The sequence below is a fragment of the Ambystoma mexicanum genome, chromosome 1q (genome assembly GCF_040938575.1).
Source record: "Ambystoma mexicanum isolate Mex_15411 chromosome 1q, UKY_AmexF1_1, whole genome shotgun sequence".
Classification (NCBI taxonomy): Eukaryota; Metazoa; Chordata; class Amphibia; order Caudata; family Ambystomatidae; genus Ambystoma; species Ambystoma mexicanum.
Genome location: NC_090922.1, coordinates 539,362,135 through 539,389,882, shown reverse-complemented (window position 1 = coordinate 539,389,882; position 27,748 = coordinate 539,362,135). Strand labels below are relative to the sequence as shown.

The 27,748-nt window shown below is 48.4% G+C and overlaps 1 protein-coding gene across 1 annotated transcript in view; it reads right to left on the bottom strand.

Moving 5' to 3' along the window:
• PRR19 (proline rich 19) overlaps positions 1 to 27,748 on the bottom strand; it is a 374,021-nt gene that overhangs the window by 222,064 nt on the left and 124,209 nt on the right. The window contains exon 2 of the mRNA XM_069640960.1: positions 609 to 708. The gene's annotated coding sequence lies outside the window, so the exon portion shown is untranslated. The remainder of the gene's footprint in view (positions 1 to 608; positions 709 to 27,748) is intronic.

Genomic DNA, 27,748 nt, shown 5'->3' with positions numbered 1-27,748 from the left:
GATCTTTTGAGACGGTGAGGTATTGGCTAGTAGGTGTGGTACCCGGGTGTGAGTGTGTGTAAAAAAGTAGCGAATTTGGTTAGGGGAGGTAGGGCAAGAAGTGAAGGTAAAGTGTTTTGGACCGAATAAAAGGAGGGTGGCAGAGTAGGAGGTGATTGGAGTTGTAGTAGTAGTGATAATGGATTTGTAGTGTGGAGGAGGGAGATGTAGTGTGAATGGGGGCTGTAGTGTGGGGGAGGGGGTTGTAGTGTGGATGTAGAAGTACTAACCTCAAAGGGTGAAGTCAAGGATCAGAAGGAATGGGAGGTACTGAAGGGACCGAGGAGGACAGGAGAGGAAGACAGTAAGGTGGGTGGAGTTGGTAGGAGGAGAGTAGTGAGGAAAGCCCATCAGGACTAAGTGGGTGAAAAGGGAAAGTGACCAAATCAGCCAGAGTGTCCGTACAGCACATCCCAGTAAACCCTTTAGAAGACTAATACCTGGATAGTGTAGAGGGAGTTAGGCAGTCCCTGAGGGAATTCAATTAGAGAAGCCAAACTGCCTTTAGGTCTTCACACCTAGCATAAGAAAGAACAGACAGTAGGGTGGAATCTGATGAATATACCTACCTGGGGTGTAGAGACACCTGCGTTAGTGAGAATGGTGGTTTTTAGGCGAAATGCACGGCAATAGGCCGTTTCTGAGCCTGGGAGTGTTTCTTTGTGCCATCTATGAAAGAAACAGATGATCAGTGTTATGTGATTAACACAAATCTCACTCATGTTACATCTATTTCGTAGCTCATTAAATGAGCAACAATTGTAATTAACATTGTGAAAGATAGAGATCACTGTTCATGTGTGCTTGTCTGTAGGTAAAAAAATAGCCACAGTATATACATTAAATAATGAAGTTTCAACCACATTTTAACAATGATTTTTTACATCATGAGAGATTGGACCCGGCTGAAATGAAAAAAGCTTCAAGAAAATATAGACCGCAGTGAGGGATTTCAAAGGCTCACCCTTTTAAAAAAAATTGAAAAACCTCATTATGGTCTGAATTTTCTTGAGGTTTTGTGATATTTACATGAGGCAGCATCACCATACAAAGGAACGAGAGAGAATAAAATGCATATTATTAAAGCTCGATATTAAAGCTTAACCATATAGGTCCTTTTCGCCTTTAGTGAAGCTTTTTGCTTGAAAAGCACCTGTACATAGATTATCAGTTTCGCATTTAAAAAAAATCGTCCCCATATCTGACCTTCCGATGCAAGTAGTAGAACTCGAGGAAATGCCACCATTCAAGAAAAGGTGGGTGTCTCCATTACAGAATGGAATGCAATACTGAATCCCTTGAATGATGTATGTCCCCTTACACAGTTTCTGTGCATCCAAGTACTTCCACCGAAGGCTTCCGAAGCCCTTCTCTTTTTTTCTTTATATGTCTTATCAAATCTTGCTCTGCCAAATGCTGCCCACGACTCGCACCGTGATCACCATTAACTGAATCAGTTTCCTCGAATGTGGCCCCTCTTTCTTTCACTGTTTTGTTCTCCCTTTGTTTCCCTTTAATATGGCTCTAGAGCTCAGATCAGGCTCATAGATCAGGCCTGTGTAGTTTCCTCCCAGCCACCCCCTCACTCACAGCCTTAAATTCCTCCCTCCCTCGATCGCCACTTAATGCAGGGCAACCCTCCCCATTCCCTCTTGGATCATACACACCTACTCCTATCCCACCTGCCTTTGGCCTGTGCAAGAACCCGCCACTGTGCGTGGCCCGAATCTGTCAATCCCACACTCTCTCCCCTTGACTACGAGTTCTGCGCTGACTCCCCATTGATGCCCGGTCTCACCGTTCCAGCGTCTAGAGACTGCCTCCATGTCCTTTGGTCTGCTGTAACGTAACAATATTCCCTTTTCTTTCATTGAAATTGAAAAGGGGCACTGCCCCAGTAAATCGCTGTACAAATTATTGATGGACATGGAAGAGGGACAACAGTGAATGACTGGGCCTGCCTACAATCAAAACCGGATGAGTGATGTCTTCTCAAAGACAAAGGCCCTCATTATGAATGTGCCGGTAACTCGCTGGTACCGGAAAACTTGAATTAGCGCTAACAGTGCCCAATATCCCGGTGTTACCAGGATATTACAGGTGACAGCAACAGTGGTAAGTTCCCATTCCTTGGAGTCCAAAAGGACTCCATGGAATGGTTTGCCCCCCCCCCCCCATCACTGGCACCGCTAGTACCGGTACCAGTGCCGGTGATGGGGGCAATTCTCTGCCATTAGGGGTATGAACTTCCGACAGGTCAGGCCTGCCAGTAGTTCACTGCCCCTACCGGCAGACTCAGAGTGAGCCGGTCCGGACGAAATGCTGGTATTCCTGGCATGCTTTCCCGCCCAGCTCACCCATGAGTTCCAAAGACTTGAAGGAGCAGCAGGGGGTACTTGGGTTCGATTAAATTTGCAAAGCACATTAAAGCTATTTCTATTACATAAGAGGAACGGTTGTCCAGAGAATGTATTCATTTGAGCGAGGGAGTGGGCAATCAAAACACACTTGTTCTGTGATGCATAGTTAACATGTTTTAAGATGAATTTCTAGAATCTGGCTTCGTGGACAGATTTTAGGAGGCAGCCCTAGTTATAGTGAACAGGGGAACACAGAGGTTAGCCAAAACCCAATCAAGTTATATGTGAAGAGCGGTTAAGGCTATTCTCAGGAGAGTGCGAGTGGGGTCAGAGGTCCATAACGAGTCCACACAGTGAAGCACACAATAATTCAATTTTGACAGAAATGTATACAAATGCAGCATTTATCCTGGGCCTTAAACACACAAAAATGAAACATGCAGGTGATAATATTGGTAAAACATCCTTTCGTCGCGGGATTTTTTTTTTTAAAAAAACATCCATTTTTTTAGAAAATGGCAGGGGGGAGGGGTTGGCGGGGGAAACCCCCCCCAAAAAAAATGTCGATGGTTTTTAAAAAAATAATAAACCGCGCTAAAAACCCTATGAAAAAACAGCCCGCGATGAAATTACATGGAACCGATAATATCGCACAACACTCAATAATAAACACACATATATATATATAGTCACCATATGTTCTTAAAATGCATTCAATGGCTTAAATCAACCAAGGAGGTAATAAAAGTGATGCGCGTGAGTCCGGCGAGAGTCCAGTCTCTCAGTCCTACTTGAAGCTGGTTGTGTGTGGATTCTGTCTGCTGCAGCTTTTGCTTCTGCTGCCACTTTAAGAGACCTTTTGCAAGGGCCGACGACAAAGCCCAGCAAAACGGAGGAGGCACCCCCGATAACTCGGGCAGTGTCCTCGGGGGAATCCCTCGCCCTCCCCCCTTCCCTTTGGCAAATGAGGGGGAGGTGCAGGGACAAGGCGGCAAAACGGGCAGAAGCCCGCGAAAAGGAGAGCGCCAAAGCGAGGAAAAGCCTGCTAACCAGAAGCACGGCAACTACGGTGGAAAGCCCGCGAAAGGGCAAACAAAAGAAAAGGGGAGGGGTTTCCCCCTTTATAGAGAGCGGGGGCTCACACAGAAGGCAGCATCCGGCTGCAGCTGTGGACCCCCGCTCGTGGGCTACGGAAGGTTTCGTTTTGGACTTCTGCTGCCTCAGGACTTCGCCGGAGGACTTCGTGGTTGATGCGGCATCGGGATCGGGACTTCGTTCAGCCACACGAGCGGCAGCAGCGACGAGCATCCCTTCGCGGCGCCGGGCGGTGCTGAGAAGGAGCGGGGCCACTCACCCAGCTGGAGGAGCCCGAAGAACCCGCAGGCAAGTGCGGAAGTGGCAGCGGGAGCCGGAGACGCGAGAGTTACCCCGCGCCCATCCGGAAGCATCCGACGGCGATGCATTACAGCGCGGGCACAGCTTGTAGCAGGCGCTGTGTCGGCTGTACCTATCGAGCTAAGGAGTGGGCTTAACGGCAGTAAGGGGATCAGCATTGGGGACAACGGCCGGGGATCAACAACGCTCGGCTAAAACAGCTGGGCACACGGACAGAAAAGGTTTGGATGTGACAACGAGGCACAGTGCACGATCAGCACGATCAACACGATCAGCTGCTGAAGACTTGTGGGGGCAGCTTTAAGGGGCACAGTGCAAGTGCAGTGTGGCAAGCTGCAAAAGACTTCAAGGGGGGCAGCTTCACACAGCGCTTCCCGGAGCAGCACTAAAAACTTTTCGCAGACTTCCTGGAGGTGCAGCAGAGCTTGTGAGCAGCATTGGGCAGGCGCGAGGTTACACGTGGTACAGCCAAGGCTTTAGCATAACGTTAAGGACTACAAGTCTGCTCAGGACAGGGAGCTCGCTGCAAAGGGGAAGATAAGGCAAGCATGGACATGGAGGCGTTCCTTGCCGTGGCCAAAGTGGTCGTGGCTAAACATGGCAGCGACTGGATGCAAACCCTGGTGAACCAGCCAAGAGGGAATCGTCCCAGCACCAGCAACAGGCCAGAATCCCCATTGATGTTCGCTGAGGATGAAGAGCTACAGGAGCAGGAGGAAGAAAGATTGCTTGAAGAGGAGGAGGAACCTACAAGGAAGAGAAAGAGGGTTATGACTCAGAGGGCTAAGGCAAGCAGAGAGCAAGCTGCGAGCAGCAGAAAGGGGAAGGCTGCACCATCCAGAAGCAAAGGGCAGGCGCACGAGGTTGAAACCGTACCGGTACCTGCGAATATGCCGGCCTCCACGCCCCAGGTGGCACCCAGCACCCCTGAAATCAGACCGGCGGCGATGATGGAGAATGGACCACCTTGCATGGAGGTGGTGAAAGGTATGGTGTTACAATGTATGCAAGCCTGGGGGAAGGGGGTCAATGGCACAATGTTGAGTGGGAATGTTAATGCATTCAATCAAGTGGGCAATGGGGAAAATGTAATACAACAGAAGGAAGCAACGCCTGTCCCGGCGATGGGGGTCACGGGGAGTGGTCAAATGGGGGGCGGCTTCCCGGTGTGTGTGTTGCCAGGTGCAGGTTTACAATGGCCGGTAGGTTGGCCGAATGCGCCCATGTTAAATGGGGGGAGCCAACAAGCAATGGGTCAAAGTACGGGTAATGGGGTCATGGCAAATCCCTCCACAATTCCGGGCCCCCTAGATCAACCTCCATTACCTACCAGTGCTGGGATCCCAGTGGTAGGGACCGGCACGGGAAATCTGGGGGACACAGCAGCAGGCGGTGCAACACAGCCAGCAGCATGGTGGGGCCAGGGAGTAGCTAGCATGGGGGTACCTCAGACTAGCGCCATTGGTCAAGGGGGAATAGGGGGTATCATGACACAGTATGGGAGAACTATGCCTGGTGTTGCACCAGTCAGGGTATCGGTGAACTCCCTGTCATGGCACATACCAATGTCAGTAAAGGAGTGGGTTTGGAGGAAAGAATTTGTGGAGATCCTGGAATTGGTGGGCATGGAACCTCTGGGTAACGGGTTAAAAGATTTATCTGAAAAGGAGAAGGAGAAGAGGGAGAAGGAGACACCCAAAACTGAGGCGTCCATTCATAATTGGTTAAAAGCCTTTTTGATTTATACTTCTATAATGATTGAAAAACACCACCAGGATGCTTCGGCTATGCTAGCATACTGTCATTACATTCAGGATATTTATTTAAGGAAGGGAGGCGAAGGCTGGCTTAAGTATGATAGGGCATTTTGGTTAAAAATGCAAGTGTGGCCAGCCTTAGCTTGGGATGAAATGGATGTTGGGGGTGTGGTAGACAAACTAGTACTCTCAAATGAAGGGGGGGGAGAAGCCAGCAGTTGAGAAAACTCAGGTATGGAGGGGCAGAGGTGGCTACTCTAAGCGTGGAAGGGCGTCCTTTCGCGGGCACTCCTCCTGGAACAATAGGACCAGCTACCAGGGGGAGCAGGCTGAGTGCTGGAGGGTCAACTCAGAGGAAGGTTGTCCATTTGGCAAAACTTGCAGATTCAAACATCCAAAAGGAAATAGCAACAAGGAGCATGGCTCTTCAAGTGGAGAGGGCAGACGCAAGGGCAGCCCCAAGGGCAAAAGCAAGAGTGAATAAAGTCGATGGCATGCCGTCAAGAGCGGCCCAAAACAAGATGTGTAATGAATTGATTAAAGGTGGGCTACCCACCCCGGTTAAATTGCAAGCGATGACTCCATGGTTGAATGCGTATCATAACATTGAAGATGCAAAGTTGTTATGGGAGGGCTTCAGGTGGGGGTTCAAGATCCCATGTGCAGAATGGTTGGTGGGGGATGAGGTAAAGAACCTGAAGTCAGCTTTAGCAATGCCAGAGGTTGTATTACGGAAAGTATCCAAGGAGGTGGACTTGGGCCGGGTGGCGGGCCCCTTTAAACATCCCCCTCTACCCAAATTGGTAATATCACCGCTGGGGCTGGTACCGAAAAAGGAGAAGGGTCAGTACCGCCTAATACATCACTTGTCATTTCCAGAGGGTGGTTCAGTGAACGATGGAATTGGGGAGGAGATATGCAGGGTGCACTATGCCTCCCTGGATGATGCGGTAGAATTGGTCAGGACAGCGGGGAAAGGTGCCCTCATGGGGAAATCAGATTTCAGGTTGTTACCCATACATGAAGAAAGCCAGCACTTGTTAGGTTTTAAGGTTCAGGGTAGGTATTATTTTGACAAATGTCTGCCTATGGGGTGTGCCATTTCATGTGCTTACTTTGAAGCATTTAGCACATTCCTGGAGTTCACAGTAAAACAGGAATGCGATTCAGGGACAGTCCTGCACTACCTGGACGATTTTTTATTCATTGGGGAAAAAAGGAACAGCAGGATGCCAGGAGATCATGCAAGTGTTTCAAAACCTGATGGGAGCAATGGGGTGCCACTAGCTGAAGGGAAAACTGTGGGCCCGGTGACTTGCTTAACCTTTCTGGGGATTGAAATTGACTCTGTGGAGGGGTCTGTGTAGGCTACCACAGGACAAAGTCACCAAACTGAAGGCATGCATCAAGGAATTAAGGTCAAAGAGGAAGGCTACTCTGAAAGAGCTACAAGTCATGGCGGGTAATCTTTATTTTGCAGCCAAAGTTATCCCAGTGGGTAAAACCTTCGCGAGGAGTATTGAGCTGAAAATGGTGGGCCTAAAACATGCAGGGCAACATGTCAGGTTGGGGGCTGAAGTGAGGGAGGACTTGGCTATGTGGGACGATTTTCTGGACAGTTTTAACGGGGTCCGTGTATGGAGAACCTTGAGCAACGATGAGGAGAGGCGCAAGTTATTTACAGATTCATCTGGGGCAATCCTGGATAGCCAGTGGTGCGGCGCAGCATGGCCAGAAGAGTGGCATGGCGCGGGGGTCACCAGAGATATTACACTGTTAAAGCTCTTCCCCATTGTGGTGGCATTTAAGCTATGGGGGGAACAGTTGATGGACAGGAAAGTCATGTTGTGGTCGGACAACTTAGCGGTGGTCCAGATAATTAATCAGCGATCTGCCGGAACTTCTAGGGTTCTGAGGTTACTGAGAGAGCTCAACAAATGCATGCTGAAATGGAACATTGAAGTAAGAGCCAGGCATATCCCAGGGGTGCAGAACACAGCAGTTGATGCTCTCTCTCGTTTACAGTGGGAGAAATTTCGAGAGTGTTGCCCGGAAGCAGAAAAAGGGATGGCGCCATTCAATCCAAAGTGGTGGGACATGATTGGGGTAATCTGAGTTCCCCGATTCAGACGGCGCTGTCACCAGGCACAAACAAAAGGTATCTGGTGTGCTGGGATCGGTACCTAAAATTCAAACAGGAACTGGGAGTAAACAGTGAAGATAGGCCAGTAAGGGCCTTTGTGGGATGGGGATGGCAAGGAGGAAAAACCAGGTCATGGATGGCACATCACTTGGCAGCCATCGCTCACTTCTCTAAATTGCAAGGGTTGCCCGATCTCACAAAAGAATACTATATCTGTATGGCCATGAGAGGTTGGGCCAGGCAGGCAAAACCCAAAACAGATGCAAGGCGACCCATTGATTATGTCAAATTACAGAGGGTCGTGGCCAGTTTAGTTGAAATCTGTCATGATGATTTTGAAGTTGAGCTGTTCAGAGCAGCATTCTCATTAGCATTTTTTGGGGCTTTCAGGGTAAGCGAACTGATCCCTGAGAATAAAAAAGCGAAAGGCGCAGGGTACCTGCAGATTCGGGACGTACAATGTTCAGAGGGACAGGTAACGCTATGGTTAAAGAGGTCAAAGACAGATCAAAAAGGGAAAGGATGTACAGTCTCCCTGCAACCCATTGCAGGGAGTACAGTCTGCCCAGTCACGGCTGTAGCAGGGTTCCTCAGGGTGAGACCTGCCTCGGGGTACGAAGCACCTTTTCTTATTCATGAAGACGGTTCCTCGCTAAGTCGCTTTCAATTCAGGAGGGTGATGGAATTGGCACTAGAAAGAATTGGGGAAACTGAGTTTTTGGGACACATTCATTCCGGATCGGGGCCGCGACATCGGCAGCGGCCATGGGAATGGGGGAGGTCGCAATCAAGCAGATTGGCAGATGGAAATCTGGTTGCTTTAAGAGATACATTAGGCCTAAAAAATGTAAGGGTGACATGCCTTCTTCTTTTCCTCCTTAGTGCCAGCCCGGAAGAAGAGGATATCGGTTTGGGTAGTAGGACACTCCTTTGTGTCTAGGGCAGGGGCTTACTGGACAGTGGAGCAAGAAAAGCAGACGGCAGACGATTTCAGAATTGGGTGGCACGGGGTGCCTGGCATGAAATGGGCTCAGCTACAGGGAGGCAAACTCCTAGCCAGCAGAAGTAAGCCTGAAATACTGATCATTCACCTGGGGGGTAATGACTTAACTAGCTTAGGGAGAGGGGCTCTCATGCGGAGATGATGTACGCGTTACAGGAGCTGGCGGGGCAGTTAGGGGAAACACAGGTGATTTGGTCTGAAATCACCCCTAGAATGGAATGGAGGGGTGCGGATAACCACGCGGCTGTGGAGAAATCCAGGCGCAAGCTTAATTGTGCAATGGCGAAATTCTGCAGGGGCAGGGGTTTTGGGCAAGTCAGGCATGGCCTAATTAATTTGAAATCGCCAGAATATTTTTTGAAGGATGGTGTACATTTATCACCGTTAGGCATGGACTTGTTTTTATGGAATATCTGTACAAAAATCTTAGAAATGTAAGGAAAGGAGCAAAGGGGGGAGCCACGGTGGGCGGAAACCCATTTGTGGCGTGGCGGTGTTTGGCCAGACAAACACAGGAGACAGACTCCGGAGGAGCCAGGGGAAAGCAGGAAGGGTCTTCGCCCTTCTTGGACCCAGCGCCCCTTGGGAGCCTAAGCGGCAGGGGCGTCGGGGAGGAACAATTACGGCTCAGCTTCCCCCAAAGGAAACGGCACTCTCCCCGCTCAGGGACACCTGTATGGGCAGGTGAGGGTCGGACAACAAGGTGGGGAGAGTTGGGCCTACTTATGGACTCTCAGGAAAGAAAGGGGGAAGCAGGTTCTGGGAACACGGAGCAGTCGCCGCATCTTGCGAACAATTTTTCCACAAATGTGTGCAGTGTGGTTTTTTGTTATTGTGGAATAAATTCTGCGGCCTTTTGATGCCAACAAACTACCAGGTCTCATTCTACACTTTTCTGGGGGAAAAGGGGAAGGAGTTATGGGAATGTCTTGGCTATGGTTGTGAATGGACAGATGCCGGGGTTATGGAAAACCCTGATTTTGCCTATACCACCAGCAGGGGGCGCATAGGGCCGGCGTGTGAGTCCAGCGGCAGTTCAGTCTCTCCCGCAGAGGGTCTGTTTGCCTAAGTGGCCTGAGTGACTTTGAGGGGATGGCAGGGTACACATCTTTGTGTACTCAGGGCCTCGCACCAGGTAAAAACAATGTCTCTTTGGTGGATTCAGCTGTGTGCCCGGAGCTCTAGAAGAGGTGAGTGAGGTTACTGAATCAACAAACATTGCAATAATTTCACTTCAACAACACATGCGTCCAAAGTTTCACCACAGAACCCTTGACATTACTGATGCCGTGCTGCTTGAGGCGGAGCAAATCGAGCCTGAACTCCGGCATGAAAAGAGGGTGTTGTCATCTGCATGCACCGATGGCCCCAACCTCGATTAACAAAGTATCCATACACACAAAAGGCAATTTGACGAGCAATGCCTTCCCCCACACCTCCCCACCCCCACTGAGCATGCTTCGAACCTTGCCAGCCGTCGCCGTTGGGACCTGCAACGCAGAAACTCTAATGTTGATGGCAAATCATTTCCCCACTTGTTGCCAACTCAGTTGTCAACTGCCCCCCTAAGATCATGCAGGGAAGTTGCGGGTGCGCCACTACCACGTGACCTTAGCAGACTTGACCCCAGGGGCCAGCCTAGATCAATGTCTCCAAGTGCACTGAGAAAAGGCACAGAGACTGTGAAGTCTAAACTCAGTGTAAACATTGTGAAGAGTGAGCCGCCATGAGGCTGCCCCGTCAACCAATGTACATTATGAAGACACTATATTGATGGCAATCTCGCCCGTTGCTTGGTCGGGCCAGATGTCAACTCCCATGAATGCGGTGAACAGCGACAACCTTTGCAACACGTCATTAATGAAAAATCCCTAGCAGAGGAAATTGAAGAGCACAATGCCCTTAATTGGAACTCAAAGCGTGACTTGGACACACTCAGACCGTCGTCTGAATGCCGCTCTAGCGACTCAAAGGAGAAAACCAGCGACAGTGTACATAACATATCTCGTCAATTGCAGCTGGAGGAGCATAATTGTGACAGACAAAGTGCTCCCCACATGGTAGCATTTCATATAGAGCTCCCACTGGGTCCGGCCCTAAAGAATGAACTTGTAATCTGCCTGAGTTATTATACCACAAATCAACACATTTTATTTACCTAGGTCAAATACTCAGCCAGCTAACTTGCAGGGAGTGGCTCTGGAGAGTCCCTCCTACAGTCCTGTGCCCTCAACTGAATTAATCAATTCAACTAACTCATCTGCATCAAGTAGGCCTTGTAATCAAGCGTAAATAAAGAGAAATCCAAACTGTCAACAGCTGCAGGGATACAAATACACAATAATGGCATAGCAGCGTTAACCATTTCATTGGCGCCTTTCACAAAACTCTACAAGTCAATTAATGAAAACATTAAGGATAATGCAACATTATTGGCCATGATGCATTAAAAACTGCTGTATCTGGAAGCGTTTACCTGCAAGATACAAGTCTCGATAATGAGGCTGAAACCCCTGCCATGTGGCAAACCCGCTTATGCGATCGAGCTAGCGGTGACCAATCAGAGAAGACCTTAATGATGTTGGCGCTGCTTGATTCCATTAAATGGATGAGAAAAGCCTTATCTGAGCGACCAACCGATTACAGATCAGGTGATAAAGACGGTTTGGGCTTTGCCTCCTTCCAGCTACATAAATCTGCGAGAAATTACAACAAACAGCAATCAAATGACTACAATAAGGACCATCTAAGGCCCAAACACTCAGCCACAAACGCAAACAATTTGGAGTCATTAAAGCTCAGGACTGTCACTGTGAATGGCCATCCTGAGTCGGCAGTCTCTGAAGTCAGGAGAGAATCATTAAAAACACACCAAACTGTGCTCCAGGCTCAGGCCACACGCACCATAACAGCGACGTCCAACAGAGACGAACCAATCACATGTAACACTACCTTTGTGACAGATGAGCGGCAAGATTGTGGATTACCACAGGACGCATGTATTTGACATAGTCAGGAAATATAATCATCCCAATGTAACTGAGGCTGCAGCTCAGTAAAAATATTCTGGGCGTGTAGCCACAAAGAAGAAAACGAAGAACCTTAAATATGGCCTTAAAAGCAAATCAAATGGCTTCCGCGCATTCTTAAGAAATCCGACGACGCTGCCCCTTCGTTTAACAGTACAGGCGGCCTCCAAATCAAAACAAAGCTAAGGAGCGCACAAAATTGGGCATAGAGTTTGCAAGGAGAGTGGGCAGGTGCTGCTCAAACAACTTTCATAAAACGCCATGAATTAACAAGTGTTGACTGCACCGTTGATCCTGGTGAACAGATAAAACTAGAGGCCCATGACTTAATAGACGATTTGTCATATCTTGACGATGAAGGCAGTGACTTTCAAGAAAGGACGTTTGTCTTGCGTGGAAGTGAAGAGAGACAGACCAAGGAACAATCACCACAGATTGTCGCAACAACAAAATTGTTAAAGACCGAAAATAGGAAGATTCATCAATTGGATAGTGAGGTAGCCTTCCTAACACAGTCGCAAAAATGGTGCACTCTGCATTCAAGTTCCCAAATGAGTCCAACACATTCAAATGACGATAAAGAAATTGGCTCATGTGATCTAAACATCAAGGGTCCCTGCTTACGGTCAAACGTAACACCTAGTACACAGCGCTGACCTGATACAAAATCGGCTGGTCCAGACAAGAGAATCGAGAAGATCGTCCTGGAAAACATACTGACACCCAGAAACTAAGTCAACTTAAACAGACAACATGTAATGCACCTTCTCCATTGTGTTCCTACACTGCGAACAGTCAGCTCAAATGACATTGCAATTGTGGAATATGTTGAGGAGGCGAGAACTGACTGGGTGATTACCATGTGAAATCCGACATGATAAAAGAAACACTATTAAAAGCTAATTCCGCAATTTTACCTATCAGCTACGAGAGCACATTTCTGCTAGACATACCGGAAACAACAATGATCTCAAGGTTCTAACCCAGCGAAGTAAAGAATCCATCAGGAAACGCACTGCACAGACCTCACAAAAGCCACCACCAATGAAGATGAACAAGTTACTTACCCTGGTAACGTTCTTTCCACTGGATGTTGCTCCAACATATTCCTCATCTTTGACATGGAATTTTCGTCAGAGGTCTCCCTGCGTCAAGTCGATGTCCCTCTAAGGGCTCCGTCAAGGGACATCAGATGTTATAAGTAGCCCGCACGCGCCCGTTGGCCTCCGTCCTGTTTTCCCCTCCTTGTGTATCAGTAGCGCCCATAAATACGGGCAGGACAGTTCTCAGCCTTGTTGGAACGAAAGCTGCAATAGCATTGGGAATTCAAAAGAGGGGTAGAGTGGGAGTGCGATGAGGAATACGTTTGAGAAACATCCAGTCGAAAGAACGTTACCAGGGGGTAAGTAACTTGTTCTTCGAATGCATTGTGTCCTCCAACGCATTCCTCATCGTTGACAGACTCCCAAAGCAGTATCCACGATAGGAGGAGGGTGAAGAATTTAGACATGCAGAATTTTCATAGGGCAGAATAAAGGACTGCCTTACCAAAAGCAACATCCTGAGTGTGGGAAGTATCCAGCGAGTAATGCTTTAAACATGTGTATAGATGACCATGTTCTTAATAGGGACACCTCTCTGCAGGGCAGTCGAAGTGGCCATGCCTTTGGTGGAATGAGCACACAATCCCTCATGAGGGTCCTTGCCTGCCAGTCTGTAGCATTCAGAAATGGTGAGGATGATCCACCTAGACAAGGTCTGTTTAGAAACAGCTTGTCCTAGCCTGTGCCCTGTATACCCTACAAAGAATTGTTTGTCCACTCCCAATTTGGACATCCTGGAAACATAAAAACTTAGCGCTCTTCTAGGGTCCAACTCATGTAGCCTTCCTCTTCCTTACTAGGATGCAGAGGAGGATAGAATGCTGGTAGCACAATTTTCTGCCTTAGGTGAAAGTCCGAAATAACCTTAGGCAAGAAGGAGGGCTTCATCCTCAATACAACCCTGCACTTATGGAATATAGTAAAGGGTGGCTTGGAAGAAAGCACTTGCAACTCGCTTACTCTTCTTGCAGATGTGAGAGCAACCAACAGGATTGTCTTAAAGGTAAACAACCTCAGTGGACATGAGTGCAAGGGTTCAAAATGAGCACCCATCAGGAATTTTAAAACCAGGTTGAGGTCCCACCCCGGAACCTGAAATGTTGAAGAACATTCCTCGGATGAGCGCTTAAAAATTGAAAACGCTGCCAGGTAACCCTTATTGATACCAACCTGAACACCTTTGTGTGCTAACGAAAGCAGAAAGGATAGAACATCCGGTGTTGTACACTGAAAAGGATCAACTTTCCTGTCTCTGCACCAGTAACAAAACGTATTACAACCGCAGTGGTACAGAGACTTTGTTGCTGGCCTTCTGGTTGAAAGCAACACCTTCGTTACGTCATCTGGGAGTTCCCAATCCTTGTACCTCAAACTATAAGAAACCAAGCGTGATGGTTGAGAGTGTTGACCCCTGGATGGAGAACCCCAACCTTCGTCTCGCGGGAGAAGATTCTCCCTTTGTGGTAGACGTATCGGAGGACAGATGGACAAGTCCAGAAGGTCCAGGTACCACGTTCTCCTGGCCCAATCCGGGGAAATGAGGATCATGCAGTTCCCAAACTTCCTGATTACTTGAGGAATCACGGGGACTGGAGGAAACGCATCATAGGAAATTCCCTTGAGCAGTAGAGCTCACCCTTCTGGTTGATACCGGTCGCAAACAGATCCACTTGAGGGGTTCCCCAAACGGCAAAGCTCTCTTGAAGGACTTCCTGAAATAGTTCCCACTCGGAGACTGTACTCTGCCTGCTCAGAGCCTCCACAGCCATGTTCTCCTCCCCGGCCCGGTGAACCGCTGATAGGGGGATTGCTTCTTGCATTGCCTCTCTGCACAGTGGTAGTGACCCTTACGCCTCCCCTCTTGTTGAGGTAGTGCATGGCCACTGTATTGTCCGTCATTATCAGGACATTCTTTCCCACGTACAAAATGGCAGAAAAGCCTTCAGTGCTTTGTCTGATCGCCCTCAGCTCCAAAAGATTGACGTGTAGCTTGGACTCTGATGGAGACCAACGACCTCTGACAGTCAAATTGTGGGCGTGAGCTCTCCACCCTGTGAGTGAGGCGCCCGTCACTACAGTGATCTCCGGTCATGGTTACTAAAAGTGTTCACCCTTCAGAACATTTCTCTCGCAGGGCCACCACAAAAGATTTTTCGAGACTCTGGCCGGAATCCGGAGCCGGTCCGACATCTGGCCCGAGAACTGGGACCATTGCGATCAGAGAGCCATTGAAGGGATCTCATTCTCAGGTGGGCCTCTGGCACCAGGAAAATGCAGGATGCCATGAGGCCGAGAAACCTCAAGAATTTGAAGGCCGGAAGATTCGGGGCATTCTGGAATTTTGTTACCATCTGGTGAATGTCTTGAACCCTCACCTTGGGTGGCAAGCACTTTCCCAAGGAAGTGTCTAACACAGCCCTGATGTACTGAAGCTGTTGGGAAGGTGTTGTATGGGACTTCTTGAAATTGAGGGAGAAGCCCAGTCTGTGATGAGTGGCAGGTAACGTTGAGATGATCCAAGGATTGTTCGGGGGAAAGTGCCCTAATCAATGCCAATCGTCCAGGTAGGGGTAAATGTGAATACCCCCCCAGCCCCTGCCCTGAGGTTCGCTGCCACCATCATCGGTTTGGTGAACACCCTCAGGGCGGAGGTCAACAAGAATGGCAGGACTCGTAACTGAGTGCGAGCCGGCAATGGCGAACCTCATGTATTTCCTGTGTTTGAGATGGATTGGCACATGAAAATAGGCATCCTGAAGGTCCAATGACACCAACCAATCCTGAAGTTGGAGGGCCTGAAGGATCTGAGAAACAGTGACCATCTTGAATTTGTCTTTCCTGAGGAATTTGTTCAAATCTCTCAAGTCCAAGATGGGTCTCAGTGCCCAGTCTTTCTTGGGAATAAAAAAAATATGAGGAAATACCAACCCTTGTTCCTCTCCGCTACAAGCACTGGTTCTATAGCGCCGTTCTCTAGCAGGGATCAAATCTCCTGCACAAGGAGTGGATCCAGAATCCTCAAAGAGTGTTTCCCCGGTGGATTTGTCTGAGGCTTTTATTTATAAAGGTTAGGCAGTAGCCGTGGGCTATTATTTCCAGAGCCCAAGCATCTTAAGTAATGTCTCGCCATTCTTCTAGATGCTGAGACAGTCTGCCCCCCCCCCACTGGAGAACTGTGACTGAAGTCCTCAGAGCAGTATTGAAGCGGCTGTTGCAGAGGCCAATGGTAAAGAGGCTGCTGCAGAAGCTGACTTGGCACCTCTACCTCGTCCACCACAAGGGAACTTTGGTTGGCTCCTTTGACTGGCCATTCCTCTCGCCCTTCCAAAAGAGGAGGAGTAGCAAAAAGATCTACCCTCCACGGTTGTCCGATAGGACGAAAAGGCTAGGTTGCCTAACAACGGCACCCAGTTTCTGGCTTGCCGAACTCCAGCTCAGGAGAGGTATCAATACCACTTGCGTTATGCAAAGTGTCACACAGGTCCTGCATCCTCCTCTGCTCTGAAATTAGGCATTCCGGCACATTAGGAGTCCCATACTGGAGCCCAAAAGGGACATCCTACTCCTGCAAATGTTCCTCCTCTTCAAAAATAGAAGTGAGGTTCCTAAAAATATCCTTTTTAGGAAGAGCGACATAACTTTTCTCTGGTATGGAGCCCAGAGGCTTTGAATGGGTCGAAGGCGGCGACTTGGATTTAGCCAAAGCCTTCCTTGGAGGGTCAACAGTTCCTGCAGACTGAGCTGGTAAACTAGGACGCAATTTCGGCATTGACAACGGCGCCGAAGGCTTGACAGGCGTCGAAGACCCAATGGGCACCGTCGATCGCTTTGAGGGATTCGAAGGCTTTTGAGATCTCGATGGCGTCTGTGACCTTGACCTCTCACTCCGTCTCGAGTGATCCTTCGACTCCTTGACTCGAGGGCTCACGCTGTGTACCCGGGCTCGAGGGCACTCAAGTATCCGGCAGAGACCGCTGGTTTCCTGCTTCCACAGAAGGTGCGGACAGAGCCCTGCCTCTCAAAGATCTTAAGCATCTCCATATGGAAAGCTTCCCACTCTTCCCACTCTGCCGGTGTCAATGTTTTGGACGGGCATGTCACCCTCTCGGGGGTACTGCCTGACGAAGACAACGAGGAAGGCGACCGGCGGTGCCTTCGCTTCGAATGCTTTGACGAGGATGTAGAGTGCTGGGAACCACTACGAGTCTGTGAGCGCTTGGCCTTCTTCCGAGAGGGAGAGTCGCCCCTCCACTTGGTCGAAAGCCCAGCCAGTCTGCATTTACGGGGCTTGGACACTTTTCCTACATGAAGCTTCCCCTTTCGTTCCTGCACGGCCTTCCCTGTCATGGATTGACATTTGGAGCAAGTATCCGTCTCGTGGTCCTCGCCTAGGCTCCACAGACAGACCCAATGCAGATCCGTAATCAACATCTTGGAACCGCACTCATTACATTTCTTGAACCCAAAACGAGGAGTCGTCGCGGTAGAAAACGAAGACATTGTCGAAAAGATATTATCAAATACTTCAGAAGTAGGAGGTGCACCGAGTTTCATGACGCAAACACGTTTGCGGAAAAATGGAACGGAGGCCAACGAGGGCAGTGCGTGCTACTTATAACATCGGATGACGTCACCCTCGACGGAGGCCTTTGAGGCACATCGACTTGATGCCATCGATGCAGGGCGCCCTCTGCCGAAAATGTTTTCCGAAGCAGCCGAAGCTGGACATTACATGTCAAAGATGAAGAATACGTTGGCGGACGCAATCCATTCGAATGTGTCTTAGAGAGTTCACGTTTCCAGTAACTCTGAGCACTCTACCCTCGGAACAAATCCTCTTAACCATCCTGACAATTTAGAAAATATTTCTGACTGGTGTTGGCTTTCGAGAGCCCTGACAAAGCCAAAAAATCATTAGCAAGAAACTGCCACATCTCTTGTAAATACATATTTATTGTCCTGGAACAGACAAGGATTTAAATAATTCTACACTGAACCTCAATGGAGCCACCTTTATTTGTCTTCAGGAAACAAGGCTCCAAAGTCTACCAGTTTGTGACGGCTACTTGACCCTTATAAACCCTGTGAAAAAAGGCATTAAAAAAGGTAGACCCTACACAGGGTTAATAACATTAGTCAAACATAATCCAAACATTAAAGTGGTCAAATCCGGCAACCCTAATCCATTTGTCCAGTGGACCATATTTCAACATTTGCAATTTGGGAACAATTATACTGTTAAACCTCTATTGGAATCCGGCAAAGATATCTACCACCATCTTTCTGCAAACAGTGGCCAACATCATAGACGATTCCTATTGTGATCTAAGCAAAACACATATGCTAATTTGTGGAGACCTAAATATAAAATGTTTGGACAAAGATGGATATCCCTTCAAGGTATCACAGTATGATTCTCCTGCACTAAATAGCGGGAGCCAAAAGTGGTTGCAATTAATGAGTTCTATCAACCTATATATGCTAAATGGGCAAACACTTGGCAATACACCAGGGGGAAAAACCTGGAGTAATTCCACTCGGTCTTCCACTATCAATTATATATGGATATGGTAAAATGTCCTGTATCTTATAGATCGCTTCCCTATTGTGCCGCAAAAAAGCAGCGCTCACCAACTGCGTTTAGCTTGGATGACAAAAAGAGAAGAGGCAACAGTACATAAGCTAGAGACAATAAAGATAAACCAAAGAGGCAATCGGCTAAAAATCACTAAGGACGACATCACATCGATAACTGCTAAATACCTTGAACTGTGCGAAGTCAACATCAATGCGCTCTCGTATGGTCCCCTCCTCGCAAGCTACAAGGACAGGATTTAGACAACCGCTCCTGAAACCTAAACATCTTTACAGTGCAGCGGTGGCTGAACACCGTAAAAGTCTTCGAGCCGACCTACAATTTTTTTTTTAATTACTCGAAACCTCAAGAATGTGCCGCAAACATACTCCAACAAAGAAAACAACGCTACAAGAATTGTCTGAATAGCTTTCAAACACAGCGGGATGAAGAACAAGGAGAAATTATGTTGAAAGTGACATGTAAGACAAATACCACGGACACCTGGGTACTCCTCAATCACAATACCCTATACCAACAAGAATGTTAAGAGTAGCAGTGTATTAGAAGAACAGTGGGCCAAGAACTACATCGATCCGCTGCGTAACAACGACTCGCATGTCATTTGGAACTTTAATATAGCCGAGACAGGTATCAAAGCTCAAAGCAGCACCAGAACATTGGACTAGGTTCTTAGCAGCTCTCTATAGTTCCATCTTAGTTCTCAGCAAGCTACCCGATTCTTGGACTTCAACCATTGTTGTCCTGATTGTTAAGAAAGAACAAAGAGATGATCCGGCTACTTATCGACCAACAGCCTTGTTGGATGTGATTGGGAAATATTTTGGGTTCAATTTACAGACAATGTTAACTAAATGGGCAACGACAGCCAAACTTTTGGTCCCTAGGCAGACAGGGTTTACAAAAGTTGTAGGTACTGACCTTAATCTCTTTCTTTTGAACATAGCTAAATTGGAGTTGACAAAGAATAAAACCAATCTATTACTGGCTTTCATCAACCTAAGACAAGCCTTCGATAGTGTAAATAGATTGAAATTATGGGCAGAGTTACGAGCATGGGACTGCCCTGTAGACTTGCTACAAGATATCCAAGTATTCCATACAAACAAGACTATGTGGGTCAGGCTAAACCATGAAGGTGAACTGTCATGAGTAATTAACATTGAAAGTGGAGTCAAACAAGGTTGCCCGATGGCAGCAACCTTGTTCAACTTATACCTGGAAGATTTACAAAAGTTTTATTAAATAAAAGAACATTTCCCCCAAAGATCAACAATCATCCGATTTCATCTATGATCTACTCTGATGACTTAGTCCTAATGGATCAAACTCAGATTGGACTACAGTGTCTGCTTGACGCATTACAAAACTATATGTCCAGCAATGATTTGGTGATAAATAATCAAAAATAAAAATAATTTGGGCATAATCTGGTGATAAAAGGAATGAACGTCAGGTGGAGAATAGGCTTTGAACAACTTCAAATGCCATTTATTACCTTGGTATCAAATTCAATAAATCAATAGAAGAAAAAATGGGGCTAACTGAATTAAAACAAAAAGCCAAAATGCTGGCATCGCAGGGCTCCATATTGCACGCGATATATGGAAAATCTGCACTATTACTGCTTCTAAACTTTTATAAACAGAAGGTAGTTCCAACTATGGCGGAGAAGCTAGCTTAAATCTCTTGTGGAAATACTGCAATGCCCTTCAGGGAATGTTTTGGAAGACAACTTTGAGATTGCCAAAGAGCCTGCCAGTGGTTGCCATCAGAGTCGAATTAGGTCTGCAATCCTGCCAATCCATCATCATAAGGAAACATTCTCGCTGTTAAAGGAAAATAACAACGACGAATGCTGCCAGTCCTTATAGAATTCTAAACACACCAGCAGCTGGAAATCATCCAGACCTCCTAGACAAATGAAAAAACAAATGCATGCTGCACCTGGAGAATTTGTAGATGTCCCTGGAGTCTTTGGTGACTTAGCCTTATGGAGTAAAGGACAAATTAAGAAAACAAAACTGAATTGAGTCTCTCAACGAAAGAATGGCTAAAAAAACCTGGTGTTGGAACCGCGTGCTCTAAATATGATTTTGAAATATTCGCAGCGGAAAGCGGGGAAGAAAGTGATCTGCTGAGCCTGCGACAAGCCCTGCAGAATTTCTTCCACTTTCTTTTTTCTTTTTGCGAAAGGAGGGGCTTCTGAGCCGGAGCCCTGCACCAGCGGTACGACGTCCTTTCATTGCGGGATGGTTTGTCGCGGCGTTTTTTACCACAAATTTTTTGGGGAAAAAACATCGAATTTTTTAGAAAATGGGGGTTAGGGGAGTACCCCCCAAAAATAATTGTACCAAAAATTAGATGAAAAAAAAAATCACGGTAAAAAACCCCATGAAAAAACATCCTGCGATGTTAATAACCTCAACGAGGAGGGAGAGGGTCGGCGCCTGAGAAGCCACCGTGCCCCCATCGAGTCTCCCTCAGATGTCTCTCCAAAAAACACTCAACAAATATTCAACACTCACCTCCTACAGTAGATTCTGTGGATTCCCAAGGCGGGCCCGGGGAGTCCCTGCCTACAGGTGGCACTGAGCGAGATTCCCAGGAGGCGGCGGAACTTGGCCGTTGTCCACGGGAGGCGCTTCAGGAGTTGGAGGAGGTATTGGGAAACAAACGCTCAAATCGAGCAAAAGGAGCCAGAACAAGACTCCTCAAGTGAGACCGGCACCCTCTTCTGGCGTCAACAAAATTCAGCTCACCGAAGCACCCCACGATGCTCTCCTTGACTAGCACAGCCCCTCAGCGCTTCCTACTCCGTGTAATGAAGGTCTGCCCATAGCTACTAATAGAGAACGAACTGCCGCATCGACTCCTTTCAGCACACGGAACAGAACACCGAAGGCTCAAGCGTTGCTGATCCCAGCACAAACCACTCACAAAACGAAACTGATTAAAAACGTGTGTGAACGCCCTGTATACACGTCTCTGATTTTGTTTCCGATTCCAACTCCCTCCAATCCCAAAACAACTGATTCTTACATCGGAGGGAGGGTGCCAATCAGACTAAAAGTTACGGCATCCGTACAAAGCAAACCTGTTCCTGTGCGGTCTCTTGACCCAATTGAGCCAAATTGGAACACCAAAGTCAGAGCCGAACCTCTCGCAGACAGCCTAATCGACGCACATGACGATGAGGCTTCCCACTTACTAGCCAACAAAGTCCCCTTCACAGAAAGCACTGAGCGGAACTCAAGTGATGACAGGGTTGGCGACCCCGGACAGGCGACCTTCCCAGGCTCAAATACCTCTTCGGAACTGCAGTCCTTTAGAACACATTATCCGAAAGTTAACTTTAAAAAAAGGTGAGGGCAGTCAGACATCCCTCTAAGGCAAAACATATTGCAGGAACACGTCCGCCCTTTGACGGCAGGAAAAAACACTCAAACGGTCCCAACCTGCATGTAAGGAAAACAGGAGGCATCAAAGCAAAGATACTACCTACACCGCTACTGTCAAAAGCATTAAAAACCTTCTTCCAAAAACAATGTAAGCGAAAATTCGACTCTTCCTCAGAACTTTCGGACAGCGAAATGTTAGACGCTATACAAGAATTGCGCCCAAAGAGTGGAGACTCGAAATCCTACCTGCGACGCAGGTTTCTCCCATCTTATTACGGGACCATCTTCCCTCCCGGGCATGCCTGACTAGTACATCAGAAGAGAGCACGCGCCCCGTGGACTACCCAACTAACGGAGTAATGCCAGACCCTCTGATTCGACCCGGTCACTGAAGAGTTTCCTCTGGTTTCCAATAGAAGCTCAACCACGCCGGATGCGCAAACTCCAGTAGGCTCTACACATGTGAAGCCTAATCCATCACCGAGTATGGCCCTGGACAAAGAAGTGGTGGGTTTGGCAGCGTCCCAGCAAAATAACCCTTTGGAGAGCCCACAATCGCAGAGGTCGCTGTCCCCGAGCAAAGAAACTTCGAATCTTCCTGGTCTCGGAGCACTGAAGCTACTTCTAAGAGATTGTCCACTCAGGGGAGATCCATCAGTATTGGACCTTCAGACTTTGTCCTAAACTCACCCCCTCAGCGACCCTCCAGTGGCCTCAGTCCAAAAACCAACAGAAGGATGACCGACATACAATGTGCAACTCTTGAGAGCGACCCCAGCGAAGAAACCATATCTTTTGTCAATAATTGCAACGGTAACAGTCGCTCTAGCACCCTTCAGTAAACTCTATGAAGCTTTAAACGACTCCCTAAGAGACCAGACAATGCTCATAGCGATGACACACTCAAAGATTATCTTTTTTTGGAGGGCTATATCACCCCCACGGAGTCCCAATCAAAAGAACACCAGGCCGCACTAGACCTTCAAATATCGTCTCTAAAAAATGCTCGCAACATGCTCACCCAAGATGGCCGCCGGGATAGGGAGACGCACATAGTTCTCTCTCCGCCCGGGCCGTCACTGAATTGATAATAAAGCAGCTCAGAACCATGGAAAAAGCCACGAAAACCTACCCGATACGTGCAGGGCAGCACTCGGCAGCGGGAGTCGACTTCGCATCAGCGGAGATAACCAGACGCGGCTCACGGAGGCAAGGTCGGAGCGGCCGCCCCTCCCCCCCCCCCCCGGAGCCACTCACGAGCTCCCGCGGAAGAGGGGAACCACCAGGGAGACGCAGGCGGCCGCTGCTACACCCTGTCCACAGCGCGGCACCCAGACAAGGCACACGAGGGAGAGAGAAGGTGCCCACACCCTCGGAGCTCACACGCCCCCCCCCCGCCCCCAAAGAGGAGACGAGCAGTGGCGAGGTGCGCATAACAGCGAAACACCGCGCGGCCCGCTCTGAAGAAGCGAAGGCCCGGCGCCAGAACACCGCGAAACACGACATCGGCCGCCCGGAGGCGCACAAGGTGAGCGCGCCCCCCCACAACGCTAATAGACACGGGGGGCCATACGCCTAACCTCACATAAGCCTAACTCCAGGGCAGAGGAGAGAGGGGGAGGGGCCGAAGGGGGAAACAAGGACAAACTAGGCTCGGCCACAGACGAAGCCCTATCGAGGACACCCGCCTCACGCAGGAAGACCCTCAACCCCACCAACAGCCCCACATAACAGGGGGCTAGCCAGTGAGGAATACAAGCAAGACACACATCCCGGGACCTCCCAAAAGCACACCGTTCTTCCCCTTACCCACAGGAGAAAAGGATTCCCCAAGGAAGGCATGTCGAAAACGAAGGGGAAGGGGAGTACGGTACTCCCAAACTCGCAGTCCTCTAAACAAGATGCGAACCTGGTCCAAATGTGGTCGGCTGAATCCCAGATCCATACCAGGGGGAGACCCCGGGAAGACTCCCCAGAGGACCGCAACCACACCAACGCAACCCCATCGCTTCCATCAAGGGAAGACATGCACTCATGGTTCGCAGAGCTACAGGAGAGGTTCATGACCACGGTCCAGGACCAGTTCACCTCAATGAGAAACGAAATGAAACAGGTGGTCCAAGAAGTGAAGAGAGACATCGCCCAACTGGAAGAGAGAACCGACACGGTGGAGAAAATCTTCCAAAACCTAGAAGAAGAGACAACCCAAAACAGTGAGACCCAGGAACACTTAGCACGCCTAACCCACAACCTAGAGATCCAGTGCGAGGACTGAAAACCGTTCACGCAGATCTAACATCCGGATCAAGAACATCACGGAGGCAGTACTCGACAAGGACCTCAAGAATGCAGTCCAGGAAGTCTTCAGAGACATTCTGGAAGCACAGGAAACAGAAACCATAGGGATAGACAGAATCCACAGAGTGGGCCCAAAAAGTACAGGGGCGCCCGGAGAAAGACCTAGAGATGTCCTAGCAGCCCTATCATCATACCCACAAAAAGAACACATGTTAAGGAAGGCGCGACAATTGGACCACATCAGGATGAACGGGACGGACATCCAACTGTACCAAGATCTGGCCTCGATCACACTACAAAAAAGGAGAGATATGGCACCGTTAATCAAGGTACTGGTGTCGAAGGAAATAAGATACAAATGGACATTCCCATTCGGCCTACTGTTCAGCTGGGAAGGCAAACAACGAAGAGTGACAACATGCGATGAAGGACTGCAAATTATGGACATACAAACAGAGGAACCGGCAGGAGCGCACGACAGAACAAGAGGCGGTCTCCAAAAAAGGCCGAGAGGATGGGAAGAGATACGGAAAAGGAAGAAGTAAAATGGGTAATCATACAACCCAACATCAGCCCACGGAAAACACTAATTGGCGGCCCGGGAAGGGCCCCTTGGGATTGAAACCCCCCGCGAAGTTGTTACCGAGCACTTTGAGGGCCGGGAGCGATAGGCGCAACGCCCTAGCAACCATAGGTACCCGGGCCCTCCTCGGGAAGTTATACGTTCTAAAGTTTGAAGTTGGGGGGACTGAGAGGGAGGGGGGAGGGAAAGATACCGGAAGATGCAAAGTTCTCACATCTTAAGGAAATGGGAATCTCCCAATCTGAGAGTACGAAATGGGAAAACTTAGAATCCCAACATACGAGGCCTGAACTCCCCGATAAAGAGAAAGAAAGTGGAGTCCCTGCTGAGGAGAGAAAAGGCGAACATCCTCCTGCTTCAAGAAACGCACATCAAGCACAGGACAAGCAGAAAATACGCCTCAGGGGATATCGGATATGGGCACAATCGAACGCCACGGACAAAAAAGCAGGAGTCCTGATAGCAATCAAAGAAGGAGCAAAGGTCATTCTAACGGACAGGCACACGGATAAAGAAGGGAGACTAGCAATGGTCAATGTTCACCTGGACGGATCCCATCTAACTCTGACCACAATCTATGCACCAAACACGGGACAAGATGCATTCATTCGAGAGGCTCTGGAGAAGTTAGAGGGCTTCGCAAAGGGAGAGGTGATCTTGGGAGGAGACCTAAACCTCGCATGGCAGCCACAAATAGACAGGAGCATAGCGGGCCCCTCCACACAGGGCGCCCCCTCCAAACGACTCAAACAAAAAATGGATCAACTCGCACTCTGCGATGTATGGAGACAGCAAAAGGGCCAGCAGAGAGGCTACACATACTTCTCACACGTATACAACACAATGTCAAGGATAGACTATTTTTGGGTGTCGGTGGGCCTTATGGGGAAAATCCAAGATATAGAAACGGGGTCAATATCCCTGTCTGACCACGCCCCACTCTGGCTAGAAATAGCAACCCCCAGAAAAAGGAGGAGGGCTGTGGCGCTGGAGGCTCCCACAGGATATCCTCCAGGACCCAGTATTGGGAGAATCGATCAGGGACAAGATAACGGAATACTTTACACAAAACGACACAGATGAGGTCCCACTAAGCACGGTCTGGGAGGCATTTAAAGCAGTGACCAGAGGCAACTTTATAGCCCTAAAAGCCTCCAAAGAAAACCAAAGACACCGCTGGGAAAAAGAACTTGAAAAGAAAATAACGGACATACAGGAAGAAATTATATCCCACCCAACTAGATCCTTAAAGAAGGCCCTAAAACACACACAGGGACAATTGGAAATGCTTCGCACAAAAGGAGCCGAAAGATCCCTCCAATTTCTTAAACAACGGCTATATATAAAAGCCAATAAGGCGGACAGACTCCTAGCTAGACAGCTGCGAGAAAAACAAAAGTCAACAAACATAATGAGTATGCAGGACAAGCAGGGAGAACTACATACACAAACCTCAAACATAGGGAGAATCTTCCAGGATTTTTACCAAAATCTCTACACCACAGAACACCCGAACGAAGCAGACCAAGACGCTTATTTGCAAACCCTCCCTATAAAGAAAATCCCAGAGGAAGACAGAGTAGCACTAGAGAACCCGATCTCGGAGGAGGAAGTCAAAAAGGCAATAGCGGCACTCCCGATAGATAAGGTACCAGGCCCAGACGGCTTTACCGCCCCCTTCTATAAAAAATACGCAGATATACTTATCCCCGTCCTCACGAGACTTCTAAACACCTTTAGAGAACAGGGCAATGTGACCCAATCAATGAATGAAGCAAAGGTCCTGGTGTTCCATAAAAAAGGGAAAGACCCTTCCCCTCCCCAGTTCATACCGTCCCATAGCACTGATTAATATCGATGCAAAAATATACACTAAAATTCTGGCGAACAGGTTATCCCCACTTCTCCCGTCTCTAATAAACCCAGACCAATCAGGATTTATCCCAGGGAGACTAACGCATGACAACCTGAGAAGAATAATACACCTGGTCGAGAAGACCGAGATCACCCAAACACAAGCAGCCCTACTCTCATTAGACGCCGAAAAGGCTTTCGATCGGGTGGAGTGGACAATACTATTTAAAACACTAAAACATATGGGTTTTGGAGACCAATATATAAAAATGGTAAAAGCCAACTACACCTCCCCGACAATCAGGATAGCTATTAACGGGGAGGTCACGGACAAAATAGAAATAACACGAGGCACCAAACAGGGATGCCCACTGTCCCCTCTGCTATATGCCATTTTCCTGGAACCACTTCTAACTAGAATAAGGGAGACAGACACCATAACGGGAATAGAAATGGGAGGCTCACAACACAAAGTAATAGCATACGCAGATGACATGCTGTTAGCCCTTACAAACCCAGGAATAGCACTTCCCCATGCCTTTAGAGAGCTTGAAACCTTCGGGGCGATATCGGGCCTCAAAATTAACAAGAACAAATCAGAACTCTTACTTTTAGCCGGAGGGAGGCCGGAATTGGAAAGAATAGCAATCTCGCAAAACCTGAAAATAGCCGATAAAGGAATTAAATATTTAGGGATCACCTTAACACGTAAGATAGAAACATTATTTAACGAGAACTACCCCCCCTACTGGAGCGGGTAAAGAGAGACCTGGAGCGCTGGAACCCCCTAATGGTCTCATGGTGGGGTAGAATTCAAGCAGTAAAGATGATCATCCTCCCCAAAATGCTATACGACTTTCAGGCTCTCCCAATCAGGGTCCCCAAATCGTTCTTTAGAGCACTGACCAAAGCAATCTCGTCCTATATATGGAACAAAAAGCCGCCGAGGATAGCCAGAGCGACCCTTACTGCCCCAACAAAGGAGGGGGGAATGGCCCTACCACATTTTCGCAAATACTACATGGCTGCGCAACTTTGGGTCCTGAGAGAATGGCTGGGAGACAATAAACAAACAATATGGGTGTCTCAGGACAGAGCGGTAGCCAGATCCCCATTGGAGGAAACCCTATGGAAAGCAAAACAACATAGGCACCCCAACCTCCGCATAAGCGAAATCATGAAAACCA